This window comes from Dipodomys merriami, unplaced genomic scaffold, assembly GCF_024711535.1.
Source record: "Dipodomys merriami isolate MVZ:Mamm:240054 unplaced genomic scaffold, mDipMer1.0.p SCAF_16, whole genome shotgun sequence".
NCBI classification, from domain to species: domain Eukaryota; kingdom Metazoa; phylum Chordata; class Mammalia; order Rodentia; family Heteromyidae; genus Dipodomys; species Dipodomys merriami.
Window position 1 is genome coordinate 4,076,440 of NW_027202937.1, and position 12,858 is coordinate 4,089,297.

Genomic DNA, 12,858 nt, shown 5'->3' on the forward strand with positions numbered 1-12,858 from the left:
ACAGTAGTAGGGTTTGAACCTGAGGTCTTTCAACCTGCCAGTCAAGTGCTCTACCTACCACTTGAACCATAACCCTAGTCCTTTTTTTGGACAGTCCTGATGCTTGAACTCAGAGCCTAGGTACTGTCCCTCAGCTCTTCAGCTCAAGGTGAGCACTCTATCACTTTAGCCACAAAAAACCAGTTCTGGTTTTTTGGTAGTTAATTGGAGATGAGTCTCACGGACTTTCCTGCCTGGGCTGGCTGGGAACCACCATCCTCAGATCTCAGCCTCCTGAGTAGCTAGGATTATAGGCACCCGGCTTTTTTTTTTTTTTTTTAAACAGGTCTTACATTTATTTCCAGGCCAGCCTGGATTATCATCCTTTATCATATAGCACAACACTGCACTCAGCATTTTACTGGTTGATAAGAGCTGTGGTGAACTTTGGCTGGGGCTGGCCTCGATGTATAATCCTTCTGAAGTAAGACTACAGGTGAGCTACTGACCACAGCTTCTCTTTTCAAGTTAGGATTTCTTAGTGGGGAAAGAGATGACTCAGTTTCTGATTGTACAAGAGCTAAAGTGGCATCCATGTTTGACTCACTACACTGCAAATTAGCTGAAAAAGAGCAAATTGACTGCCTTAACCTAAAACTCCTATTGGGGGAGTGGAAATGTGGCTTAGAGGTAGAGTGCTTGTCTAGCATGCATGAAGCCCTGGGTTCAATTCCTCAGTACCACATACACAGAAAAAGCTGGAAGTGGCGCTGTCTCAAGTGGTAGAGTGCTAGCCTTGAGCAAAAGCTCAGGGACAGTGCCCAGGCTCTGACTTCAAGCCCTGGGACTGGCAAAAACAAAACAAAATACAAAAACTTATTTTGGCTAAGAGAGTATGGGGGGTTGTTTGTTTTGTTTTGTCGGTCGTGGGGTTTGAACTCTGGGCTTGGGCACTGTCCCTGAGCTCTTCAGCTCAAGGCTAGTGCTCTACCACTTGAGCCACAGCACCACTTCTGGTTTTCTAGTGGTTTGTTGGAGATCAGAGTCTCAGGGACTTTCCTGCTCCGGCTGGCTTTGAACCGCTATCCTCAGATCTCAGCCTCCTGAGTAGCTAGGATTACATGCATGAGCCACCAGCGCCTGGCTGAGAATATGGTTTTTTTTTCGTTTTTTGGGTTTTTTTTTTTTTGGCTGGTCCTGGGGCCTGAACTCTGGGCCTGGGCGCTGTCCCTCAGCTCTTCAACTCAAGGTGAGAACTCTACCACTTGAGCTATAGTGCCACTTCCAGCTTTTTCTGCTTAAGTGGTGCTGAGGAATTGAACCCAGGGCCTCATGCATACAAGGCAAGCACTCTACCACTGAGCCACCTTCCCAGCCCCGAGTATGGTTTTTTTGTTGTTACAATTTTATCAATGAAAGTACTTTCTCCTATTCTTTCTATTGGAACAAAAGTCATTCCATTGTTGTGATAGTACAGTTTTTGAGAGGGGGTCTCATTTTCCTGCCGAACTCCTTGGCATTCCTGGGAACAAGCAGGGACCCTCTTGCCTTACCCTCCCAAGTAGCTGGGAGGCCAGGCCTGCACCTGTGCCTGCCTGAGTCATTGACTTATAAAAGCACAAATGTATCTCAGCTATTAAACAGCTATTTATAGATAAAATTTAGAGTATCTTTTTCTAAGAGCAAAATTTATATGCAAATATGCAAATCCCAGCTCTCTGCCTTAGTAATACAATTTAGGCAAGTTTTGTGGGGGTTGTCAGTTGTGGGGCTTGAGCTCAGGGCCTGGCACTGTCCCAGAGCTGCTTTTTTTTCAAGGCTAGCGCTCTACCACTTGAGCCACGGCTCCACTTCTGGCTTTTTCTGTTTATGTGGTACTGAGGAATTGAACTTAGGGCTTCATGAATGCTAGGCAAGCACTCTACCTAAGCCACATTCCCAGCCCTCAAGATAATTTTTGGATAGGAAAACATTTGACTAAATCATGGTATCTGTAGAAACACACTATTGCTGCACCTCTGACTAAAGCTTCAAAGACAAAATACTCATTATGAAAACATCACTACACCCCACTTACTCCTTTGGGAAGAAGTTCACAGTGTATTCAGAACAGACCGAAGTGAAGTAATGCAAAATTTAAACAAATGTTTGTTATTCTCCTAATTTGTGAAAATGTTTCAAAGGGCAAGATACAGAGTGGAGGTGGGGGGGGGGGCTGGAGTGGCTGGGCGGGAGGAAGGCTCTGGAGGGGCCTGTCACACCCACTCCCCCGGGGACTGAGCTGAAGCAAATGAGTGTCTCATGTGTTTCCAAGATAGAGAGCCAGGGCTGGGAAGGTGGCTCAGTGGTAGAGTGCTTGCCTTGCATGCATGACACCCTGGGTTTGATTCCTCAGCACCACATAAGCAGAAAAAGCCGGAAGTGGTGCTGTTGAGGTGAAGAGCTGAGGGACAGCACCCAGGGTTCAGACCCCATGACTGACAAAAACAAACAAACAAAACTAGAGAGCCAAAGAACCCACAAAACCAGAAAATGTTCCATTTTGCAACTTTATTAAAAAGGTATTTTTAATTAAACAAATCGCAACCTCCTAAGTTACAGCTGGTTAGCACGGAGGGAACCTGGGTGGAAGCATCCGGCAGGTCAAAATCTTGAATGGACTAAAGCCCTGCCCTGGCTTCACCCCTCCAGCTCCCCACCGCGCCTAGGCCCCCAGCCTGCTCCCTCCACCCCTAGCTCTCCTGAAATGCACAGCAGAGCCAAAGGGGCACAGCTGTGCCTGTCAGCTATGCAGCTCAGCTACGCAGCACTGCAAGGTTTGCCCAGGGCAGTACATTCCTGGCCAGCCCCCTCCCCCCAGGCCTCCACGTCCACCAGAGAACACTATCCACTAGGAGAGGGGCTACGGTCTGCGAGCAATGTGGCCTAGGGCATGCTGCCCACCACACACACCTCCCACAATGTGCTCCACTCCCCTTCCAAACCTTCCGCCCCTGTCCCTGACAAACGACTCGAGATCCTCTCAGTGAGAAGCCAAGAATACGTGTGGAACCCACCATTCTCCCTTTTCTAATTCCTCTCTGCTCTTCCTTATTATGTAGTCAGTCTGGGTAAGGGGAGAAAGCAAGCACAGATTCACAGAGGAAAGACAAAAACACGAAAGGAAAGTGCTACATGGATTTGGCATTGCTTGAAGCTTTTAAAAAAATGATTTTCTCCTCAGGCACTGGTGGCACTTGCAATCCTTGCTACTAAGGAAGCTAAGATCTAAGGACTGCAATTCAAAGCTGGCAGGGGCAGGAGAGGCCGCGAGACTCTTATCTGCAATTAGTCAGCAAAAGGCCCAAGTGGAGCTGTGGCTCACGTGGCAGAGCTCGGGCTTTGTGCTTTTAAAAAAGCTAAGGGATGGTGTCCAGGCCCTGAGTTCAAGCATCAAAAAACAAACAAACAAAAGCTTTTAGTCACTTTCCTCATTACAGGCAAAGATCAGATTGCCAAATGCTGAGAGCAGCCGCTGCAGGCGGTGGCCTTCCCGTTTCTTTTTCTCCAGATCCCTCGAACAGAGCACCACTGACCTCTGCCATCTTGAAAAGCTGCCGTCCAGCTGCTTGGCACAGGCCTCTGCCTCGGCTCCCTGGGTGCTGCCTCTTTCTAAGGGCTGTGCTGAGGGTGAGGAGGAACTGTGCACGGGCCACAGGGTGGACTTCCCGGTTCACTCAGCAGTGTCTGTCTGTGAGTCACTGACACTTACACGTACTCAAGTCTGGGTGATGGTGAAAGGGAGGGGATGCTGCCTTTTGTCTGAGATTGGATTTCTCAGCCAACTTTTTTCACAGAAAAAAAAAACAAACAAATCTTATCTGCCACCGACATTTTAGTGCTAAATGTTTAAAATGTAGATTCATTGGCATTGTGGTAAAATGCGCCATAGGCGTTACCTAACCATTCTGCCCCACAGCCCAATGGCACACTACATACAGACCCATCCATGGGGACACTGCCGCCCAGCTCCAGAGCTCCTCACCCTCCCAGCTCCCAGACCCTGAGTTCAAGCCCCACAACCAACAACAACAAAAAAACAGCCCACTCACGGTGACCAAGCTCACTGGATGGATCTGGTAACTGTTACCCTCTCAAAAGCACAGGACCAAGACAGCCATTCCCTTGACAGGATAAAATACTCTTCCACCCCAATGGCCCGGCCTTTTCAGGCTCTGCACCTGATATTAGCTAGTAGAACATGTCTAGGACTTGATCTCCAGGCCTCTAGGATCATAAATGAACTCTGCCAGTCCCATAATGCACGCTACTGACGCCCAACTTTCATGTCCAGACAGTTCCTCTCCACTCGAATAGAGCATGCACTGCCTACTTGACTCTCCTAAATATTTAAAAGATACTAATAATCTAGGTGCCAGCAGCTCACACCTGTAATTCTAGCTACTCAGGAGGCTGAGATCTGAGGTCGTCATTGAAAGCCAGTCTGGACAGGAAAAGTCCATGAGACTTTCATCTCCAATGAGCCATAAAAAAAAGTGCTAGAATTGGGCGAAAGAGCTCAGGACAGCCAGCTGCTGGGGACTCACACCTGTCATCCTAACTACTCAGGAGGCTGAGATCTGAGTATCACCGTTCAAAACCAGCCTGGGCAGGAAAATCCGTGAGACTCTTATCACCAATAAACAACTAGAAAACCAAAAGTGGCACTATGGCTAAAGCGGTAGCGCGCCCCCACCTTGAGCTGAAGGGCGTAGGGACAGAACCCAAGCCCAGAGTTCAAACCCTAGAACTAGCACAAAAAAAATGCCAACAGGTTTGGGTTGGGGGTGCAGCTCAGGGTGCTTGGATAGCGTGTGTGAGGCCCTGTGTTTCCTCCCTAGCACCATAAAACAAAAACAGGTTCCAAAAAAACCATGTACCATCTTCCTTCCTCCAACAGCAGCCGGAGAGCTCTAAGAACAGCATTCACTTAAACTCAGGAGTCTGAGACCAGCTAGGGCAGGAGTGGGGGGGGGGGGAGAGGGGGGGGAGAAGGCCAGCAGGGAGACATGAGAGGGGAGGGCAAGAGAGAGGGGAGAAGGAAGAAAGGAACAGGTGGGGAGAGCATCTCTTTGGCACTGCGCTGCTTTTGGCACTCTAGCACCCAAAAACAAAACAGAGCAGAACCACAACTGAAACCTTTCAATAGCTTCTCCACGCCACTGGAATAAAATCTCAAAACTCTCTATGGCCCACAGAAGTGCTGAAAGAGCTCTCCAGCTCCAGCCGCTCTGTGCTCCCCTGGCCACAGGGCCTTTCCTCTGCGCTTCACCAGGCCTCCAGGCCTGGCCCTCGCTCTCAGGAGGATGATCTGGAACACCATGGCAGCCTTTCCCCAGGAAGCACAAGCTCATGTTTCCAGTCTCACCAGCAGAAGTCACCTTTTTTTAAGAAAAAAAAAAAAAACCTCCTTGGGCTGGGAAGGTGGCTCAGTGGTAGAGCGCTTGCCTTGCATGTATGAGGCCCTGGTTTCCATTCCTCAGCACCACATAAGCAGAAAAAAACAGAAGTGGTGCTGTGGCTCAAGTGGTAGAGCACTTAGCCTTGAGCTGAGGGATAGAGCCCAGGCCCAGAGTTCAGGTACCATGACTGACAAAATAAAATTTAAAAACCTTCTTGACTATTCTTGGCCAAACTGATCATTCCCAACACACACAGCCCCACTAGCCATACCAAGACCATAATCTTAAGCCAGGCACTGGTGGCTCACACCTGTCATCCTACCTACTCGGGAGTATGAGATCTGAGGATAGTGGTTCAAAGCCAGCCCAGGGCAAGAAAGTCCATGAGACTCTTATCTCCAATAAACCACTCAGAAAACTGGAAGTGGCCCTGTGGCTAAAGTGGTAGAGTGCTAGCCTTGAGCTTAAGAGCTGAGGGGCAGTGCCCAGGCCCAGAGTTCAAGCCCCACGACTGATAAGGAAAAAAAAAAATCGTAATCTCATCTGTATTCTACCTTCTCCACTTGCTGCTAGCTCCTTGTTTTAAGTTCCAGTAAAGGCTGCTTAAAAATAAAGCTACCGGGCTGGGAAGGTGGCTCAGTGGTATAGCGCTTGCCTTGCATGCGTAAGGCCCTGGTTTCAATTTCTCAGCACCATATAAACAAAAAGAAAAAAAGCCAGAAGTGGCGCTGTGGCTCAAGTGGTAGAGCGCTAGCCTTGAGCTGAAGAGCTGAGGGACAGTGCCCAGGCCCAGAGTTCAGGCCCCATGACCGGACCCAAAAAAAAAATAATAATAAAGCTACCCTCTCCTAGATTTATTTTCAATTCCCTCTTGTTTAAATAATATTGAACTTTAGCCAAAGATAATTATTTTGACACTTATGAAAAACAAGGGGAGGAAAGCCATAAGAAATATTAGAAACTGAGCCGGGTGCCGGTGGCTCATGCCTATAGTCCTAGCTACTCAGGAGGCTGAGATCTGAGGATTGCAGTTCAAAGCCAGCCTGGGCAGGAAAGTCTGTGAGACTCTTATCTCCAATAAACCACTAGAAAACCGGAAGTGGCTCTGAGGCTCAAGCAGTAGAGCACTGGCCTTGAGCTGAAGAGCTGAGGGACAGTGCCCAAGCCCAGAGTTCACGCCTCACGACCAACCAAAAAAAAAAAAAAAAAATTAGAAACTAGAGCTCACTACATGCAGGCAGCAGGATGCACCATTGCCCCTCACAAGTCTTCATACATGGAAGAGGAATATGGAAGTATGCATAAAAAACAAGCATCTTAGCCTAAGTTACTACACATAATAGTAATTTGAGAATAAAAAAGTGTAAAATTCATGATCTGTGCTTTATCACTCTGATTCTAAAATCTCATCTGAAGCTGTTCTAGATGTTTGTTTCTGACCTGTATTGTTATCCATATTCTATCCTCCTTTGGTTTTTATGTTTAGAATAACTTGTCTATTCGTATCTCCCAAACCTAAAAGACATACCCTCAATTCAAAATTTAGGAAAGGCCAGGAGCCAGTGGCTCATACCTGTTAACTCACACTAAACTACCCGGGAGGCTGAGATCTTGAGGACTGCAGTTCAAGGCCAGACCACGCAGGAAAGTCTGTGAAACTTCTCTCCAATTAACCACCTGGAAATCTGTAACCTGTAGCTATGGCTCTATGAGGTAGAATGCTAGCCTTGAGCAAAAAAGCTCAGTTCCTAGGCCTTGAGTTCAAGCCCCATCACCAACAACAACAACAAAAAATTTAGAAAAGAATATTTTCTTAAGGATTTACTTCTAGGTCTTTATTTCTACCTTATTACTAGTCCCTATACAAATCCTGGATTCAATTCTATGTGCAGTTTTCACTAAACTAGTTGGTCTGGCTTAACTTAGAAACTGGTATGTAGGGGCTGGGAAGGTGGCTCAGTGGTAGAGCGCTTGCCTTGCATGCCTGAAGCCCTGGGTTCAATTCCTCAGCACCACATAAGCAAAAAGAAAAAAAAAAAGCCGGAAGTGGCGCCGGCTCAAGTGGTAGAACGCTAGCCTTGAGCTGAAGAGCTGAGGGACAGCGCCCAGGCCCAGGCCCAGGCCCAGGCCCAGAGTTCAGCCCCCACGACCGGACACCAAAAAAAAAACAAAAACTGGTATGTACCTTCTTCCCAAAACAAGATAATAAAATACTAAAAATACAAAATGTACTGGTGTTACATTTACCTTGGTTTTAAGTTTTTACATATTTTTTTTAAGTAGTTGTACCAAGTTCCCATCAATAAAGCAGTTTATTGTCCTCTTTCAACATTCTCACCCATTCTTCCCCAATTCTTTGTTAAGACTCAAGATCTCACAGATAGTCCAGGTTGGCCCTGAACTCAAGAATTCTTCTGGGGCTGGGAAGGTGGCTCAGTGGTAGAGCGCTTGCCTTACATGCATGAGGCCCTGGGTTCGATTCCTCAGCACCACATAAGCAAAAAGAAAAAAGCCAGAAGTGGCGCTGTGGCTCAAGAGGTAGAGCGCTAGCCTTGAGCTGAAGAACTGAGGGACAGCGCTCAGGCCCAGAGTTCAGGCCCCACGACTGGATGCAAAAAAAAAAAAAAAAAGAATTCTTCTGCCTCAATCTCCCAGATATTCTCTAGAATTATAGATATATATTACATCAAGTTCAGCTAAAGATCCCTAAACAAAATTTTAATAATTTGATGAATGGCAACTAGAAGGGGAAAAACAGATCGTGGAAACTGTGTAATATACGGGCCTCCCAAATGCCTACCTACCGCGCCCTGGGGTCAGGTGGGAACTCCATAGGAACAGGACCCACCCCCCCCCCCCCCCCCCGGGATGGAAAGGGTCTTCAAGCAGGCCAGAATGTCACTATTAGAGGGGATTAGGAAAATCAAGAAGTTCAAAAGCAGTTATTAACACTGAGGTTGCAGGGGGAAGGAGGGACCTGGTGGCCCACGCCTGTAATTATAGCTACTCAGGAGGCTGAGATCTGAGGAGCCTGTGAGACTATCCCCAACAAACTACTCATAAAAAAGCCTCAGTCCGGGCAGACTCTCACCTCCTCCAATTAAGCCCCGGGTCCTCACCCCCCAAAAAAAGCAGAGTATGGAGCTGTGGCTCAAGTGGTAGAGGACTCACTAGCCTTGAGCAAAATATGTGCAAGGGGCAGTACCCAAGTGCTGAGTTCAAGCCCCAGTACCAGCACACAAACACAATCTGAGTTTGCCTAACATATTACTACATGGCACAACTGGCCCTAGCAAATACAAGAGGTTACAGATCTATACTTAAAACATCTCCCAGCTGATTCTTTTTTTTTGTTTTTGTTGGTCGTGGGGCTTGAACTCTGGGCCTGGGCGCTGTCCCTCAGCTCTTCAGCTCAAGGCGAGCGCTCTACCACTTGAGCTACAGCGCCACTTCCGGTTTTCTGGTGGTTTATTGGAGATAGGAGTCTCACGGTCTTTCCTGCCCGGGCTGGCTTTGAACCGCGATCCTCAGATCTCAGCCTCCTGAGTAGCTAGGATTACAGGCGTGAGCCACCAGCGCCCGGCTCCCAGCTGATTCTGATACTCTGATTTGGGAATCATACTGCACAGCAAAGGGATCCAATGCTAGTTTTACTAAGTCAAACAGCAAGACCTTGAATATTACTAAACCTGTATAAACATGAACTCATCTACATAGATAACAAAATCAACACTGCAAGGATGACATAATAAACAGAAGAAAGAGTTCAACGTGTAGTAGCTTTGACTGGAGGGTCTCTACCATCTGCTATTATGTGCTGAGCTCGTGAACACCAGAACACAGCTGCTGGCCAGCCACTGTACTACTTTTAACCTCAAGAAACCCATCTAGGCAGACTCCAAAGGAGATCAGGGCTTTAGTAGATCTTTTCTCTTCTGTAACAATGTACAACTTAGTTGAAATGGCTTCTGCACCTTTCCAATGCGGATACATAGTTGTACCAATGCTCTTAAGGAAAGCCTTGTTATCATGAAAGGGAAAAGCAACCTTAAGTGTGTGTAAGCCCTTCAGTTCTTCAAAGTTCGAAGACACAGTTAACTTTACCCTCGTCTGAAGTAGTCAGGAAGACCGACCACGTTTCCAGTCACCTCCCTACGAGCTGACACGGGATAAACCCCTCTCCAGGGCTCTTCCAACAAGACAACCAACTAAAAAGCAGGAGGCCGGCGGCCGCCCGGACCCTCTCCCCGAGTCTTTGTTCTGCAACAAACTGGGCCGAGCAGGCAGGAGCAGCCCGGGCAGAGGCACCGCCGCCCAGAGCCCCTCGGCCCCACCTGTGGGCCGCGGCAGCGGGGTCGGCGGGGCCCCTGAGCCGCCGAGCCGACCGCAGCCGCCGCGCCCGGCCCGTCGGCGACCGCGGAGGGGCGCCGCCGCGCTCCGGGCCCCTCGGCCTAGTCTCGGGAGGGAGAGGGGTGGGGGGGCTGGGGTCGTGGGGACCCCCGGGGCCCGGAGCCCCAGCGAGGGACGGGAGTCCGCCGCCCCGCGCCCGGCTGCTCTGCGCCCCGGGCTCCTCGGAGCTCGGGCCGGCCGAGGCTCCACCGAGGGCGCCGCCCGCGCCACGAGGGAAGATGGCGCCTGCCGAGCAACTGCGCCACCAGCCCTGGCCGCGGGCCAGGCCCAGCGCCATCTTAGCGCCTTCCAGACACCCCGCCGCCGCCTCCCCGAGCCTCGGGGCGACCCGGGGGGCGCGACCCGCGTCGGGCCGGGGACTCTCCGTCAAAAAAAAGTCTTTTTTTAATATTAAAAAAAAAAGTCCAGCTGGCGCGCCGGTCCCCGGCCCCGGCCCGGCCCGTCGCCGGCCGGCCGTGCAGGCCGCGGGTCCCGGTCCGGGGGCCCCGGGGCCCGGCGGCCGCCCGCCGCGGGCTCGGACCGAAGTGGGACCCCGGGGCCTGGCGGCGGGCGGCGGAGGCGGCGGGCAGGCCGAGGCCGGGGCCGGGGCTGGGGCCGGGGCCGGGGCCGGGGCCGAAGCCGGTCCTCCCGGCCGCCGCCCGCCCCTCCCCGCCGCGGTGTCCATTTTGTGGAGAAGAAAGGCAAATGCGATTCCCACCCGGGAGCGCCGGAGACCGCGGAGGGCGCGGGGGGAGCCGGCGCGAGAAGGGGAGGAGATTGGGAAAGCTGATTTTCCTCGCCCGCCCGCCCGCCCGCCGTCACTCCCGGCCCTCCCTGCCCCCGGCTCGCCGCCCGGCCTCCCCTCGCCGAGCCCCGGCGGCTCCGGGGGGCGGAAGACACCCTCGCACCCCGCACGCACCCCGCTCCTTCCCCCCCACCCCACTCAATCAATGAGTCATTAAAACGCTGCCCTCCCCGCCCGCCCGCCCGCCGCCGCCCCCACCCCGCCGGCCCCGCTCTCGCCCTCCACCCGCTCCACACATTTGCATCCGCGGGAAGGGGGAAGGAAAAAAAAAAAAAGGAAAAGAAAGGCGCCGGGGTCCCCACCCCGCCGGGCCCCCACCCCGCGGCGCCCCCGGCCCGGCCCCGGCCCGCCCGCCCGCGACACTGAACTTGGGCTTCCCCGGGCCCCGGCGGGCGGGCGGCGCAGGGAAAAGGCATAAACACTCGATTCTCCGTGTCCATTAAACATCCACCCACCCCACCATCACCCACCCACAAACCCACCCCCCCCCAAAAAAAAACACAGCCTTAGCCAATAGCTCTCTGGGCTGAAACCTAATATCCTGGTTTTGGCAACTCGATGTTTAATTTGCTCCTCTTTTCTTTTTCTGTCTGTCTGGAGATGGATCTCCTGCCTACCCCCCCCCCCCGCCTCTCCCCTCCCCAAAGGAAGGAGGCAGAGGAAGGAGGCTGTGTGTGCGTGTGTGTGTGTGTGAGTGTGTGTGCGCGCGCGTGTGTTTTTCTCCTTGAAATTTTTATCACAAAATTATAATACACTCAAAGGGAAACTCACCGTCATGAAAAAGCAGTGCCTTGTCAACGGGGTTTCTGCGCCATCGCACCAGGGGCGGCGGCGGCGGCGGCGGCGGCGGCGGCGGCGGGCGCGGGGCGCGAGGCGCGGGGCGCGGGCGCGGGAGCTCCCGGCCGAGCGGCGCCGGCCACACGCGCTCCGCTCTCTCTCTCTCTCGCTCACCCCCGCGCCGGGCGGCGGGCGCCCGCTCCCCGCGCCCGCCCGGCCTGCATGCTCCGCGCCCGGGCGCACCGCGCGCTTGCTCGTCTACCTCCAAACTTCGCTTCTTGCCTGGCAGAAAAAGAAGAAGAAAAAAAAAAAAAAAGAAAGAAAGAAAAAGAAAAAAAAAGGAGGGGGATTAGGATTTTAATTAGAATTTTAAAAATCAGCCTCTCCGGCTGTGGATCCCTGTTTGCTTTGGGATTCTTTGTAACTTTGAGATGGATTGGGATTAAAAACAACAACAACAGGGTTTATTTGGCTTCCCCCCCCTCCCCTTTTAAGAGCTACAAGATGCGTGTTGATCCGTCCCCGCACACACACACACACGAACACACCAGCTTTTAACTTGAACCGTGGTGGGGGGAGTAACAAAAATAATATTTGTTTAGAATTAGAGTAAACCACAGTGCAGGCTTGTTTTGCATACATTTTAAAAGAAATGAAAGTGTCACTTTTTAAGTTATTTCACTAATAATTGGTGTAGCCAAACTTTCTAAGGTAGTAAACTTTCCTTTGCAATACCCCTTTCCATTCCCTACAGCAGATCAGCCTTGTCAGTGCAAAGGATAACTCAATGTGAAAAGAAAAAAAACAACACTATGCTAAAGAAAGCTGAGGAGACTCCTATACCACATTCAGAACACTCAATCCCCACCACGAGTTTAGGTAGCTTTTATTTGTGGAATCTGCATTAAATAAATTAAAAACAAAAAGCTACAGAACCTTTTAGCACTCTTAGACCCAAGTATAATTACCACCTGCTTCAAATCTCCAATTGCTGAGACTTCCCCAGAAACCATCAAGTAGCCAAAGCATTTAAATAAATGTTAATTATCATAGCCTGAAGTGGAAGAGAGCTCCTTTCCCGTCTGCTAACTACACATGCCCACAAAATACAGTGGGAGTTTAGTTTGTCTTTTTGTTCAAATAAACATAAAAAATGGATAAAAGATTAATTGTACAACAATGTAACTCAGGTGTAAGAAATACAAATGTATTCGGAAGTGGTGCTGTAGCTCAAGTGGTAGAGTGCTCGCCTTGAAATGAAGAGCTGAGGGACAGTGCCCAGGCCCAGAGTTCAAGCCCCACAACCGCCAAAAAAAAAAAAAAAAAAGAGTCTTTGCCCTTTGGGCTGGGAAGGTGACTCAGTGGCAGAGTGCTTGCATTGCATGCATGAGGCCCTGGGTTCGATTCCTCAGCACCACATAAGCAAAAAGGAAAAAGCCAGAAGTGGCGCTGTGGCTCAAATGGTAG

General features: G+C 50.7%; 1 protein-coding gene across 1 annotated transcript in view; it reads right to left on the reverse strand.

Annotated features, from left to right (window-relative positions):
- Bicral (BICRA like chromatin remodeling complex associated protein) overlaps window positions 1-11,427 on the reverse strand; it is a 61,877-nt gene extending 50,450 nt beyond the window's left edge. Inside the window, exon 1 of the mRNA XM_070023725.1 lies at window positions 11,386-11,427. The gene's annotated coding sequence lies outside the window, so the exon portion shown is untranslated. The remainder of the gene's footprint in view (window positions 1-11,385) is intronic.
- Window positions 11,428-12,858: the final 1,431 nt, after the last annotated feature.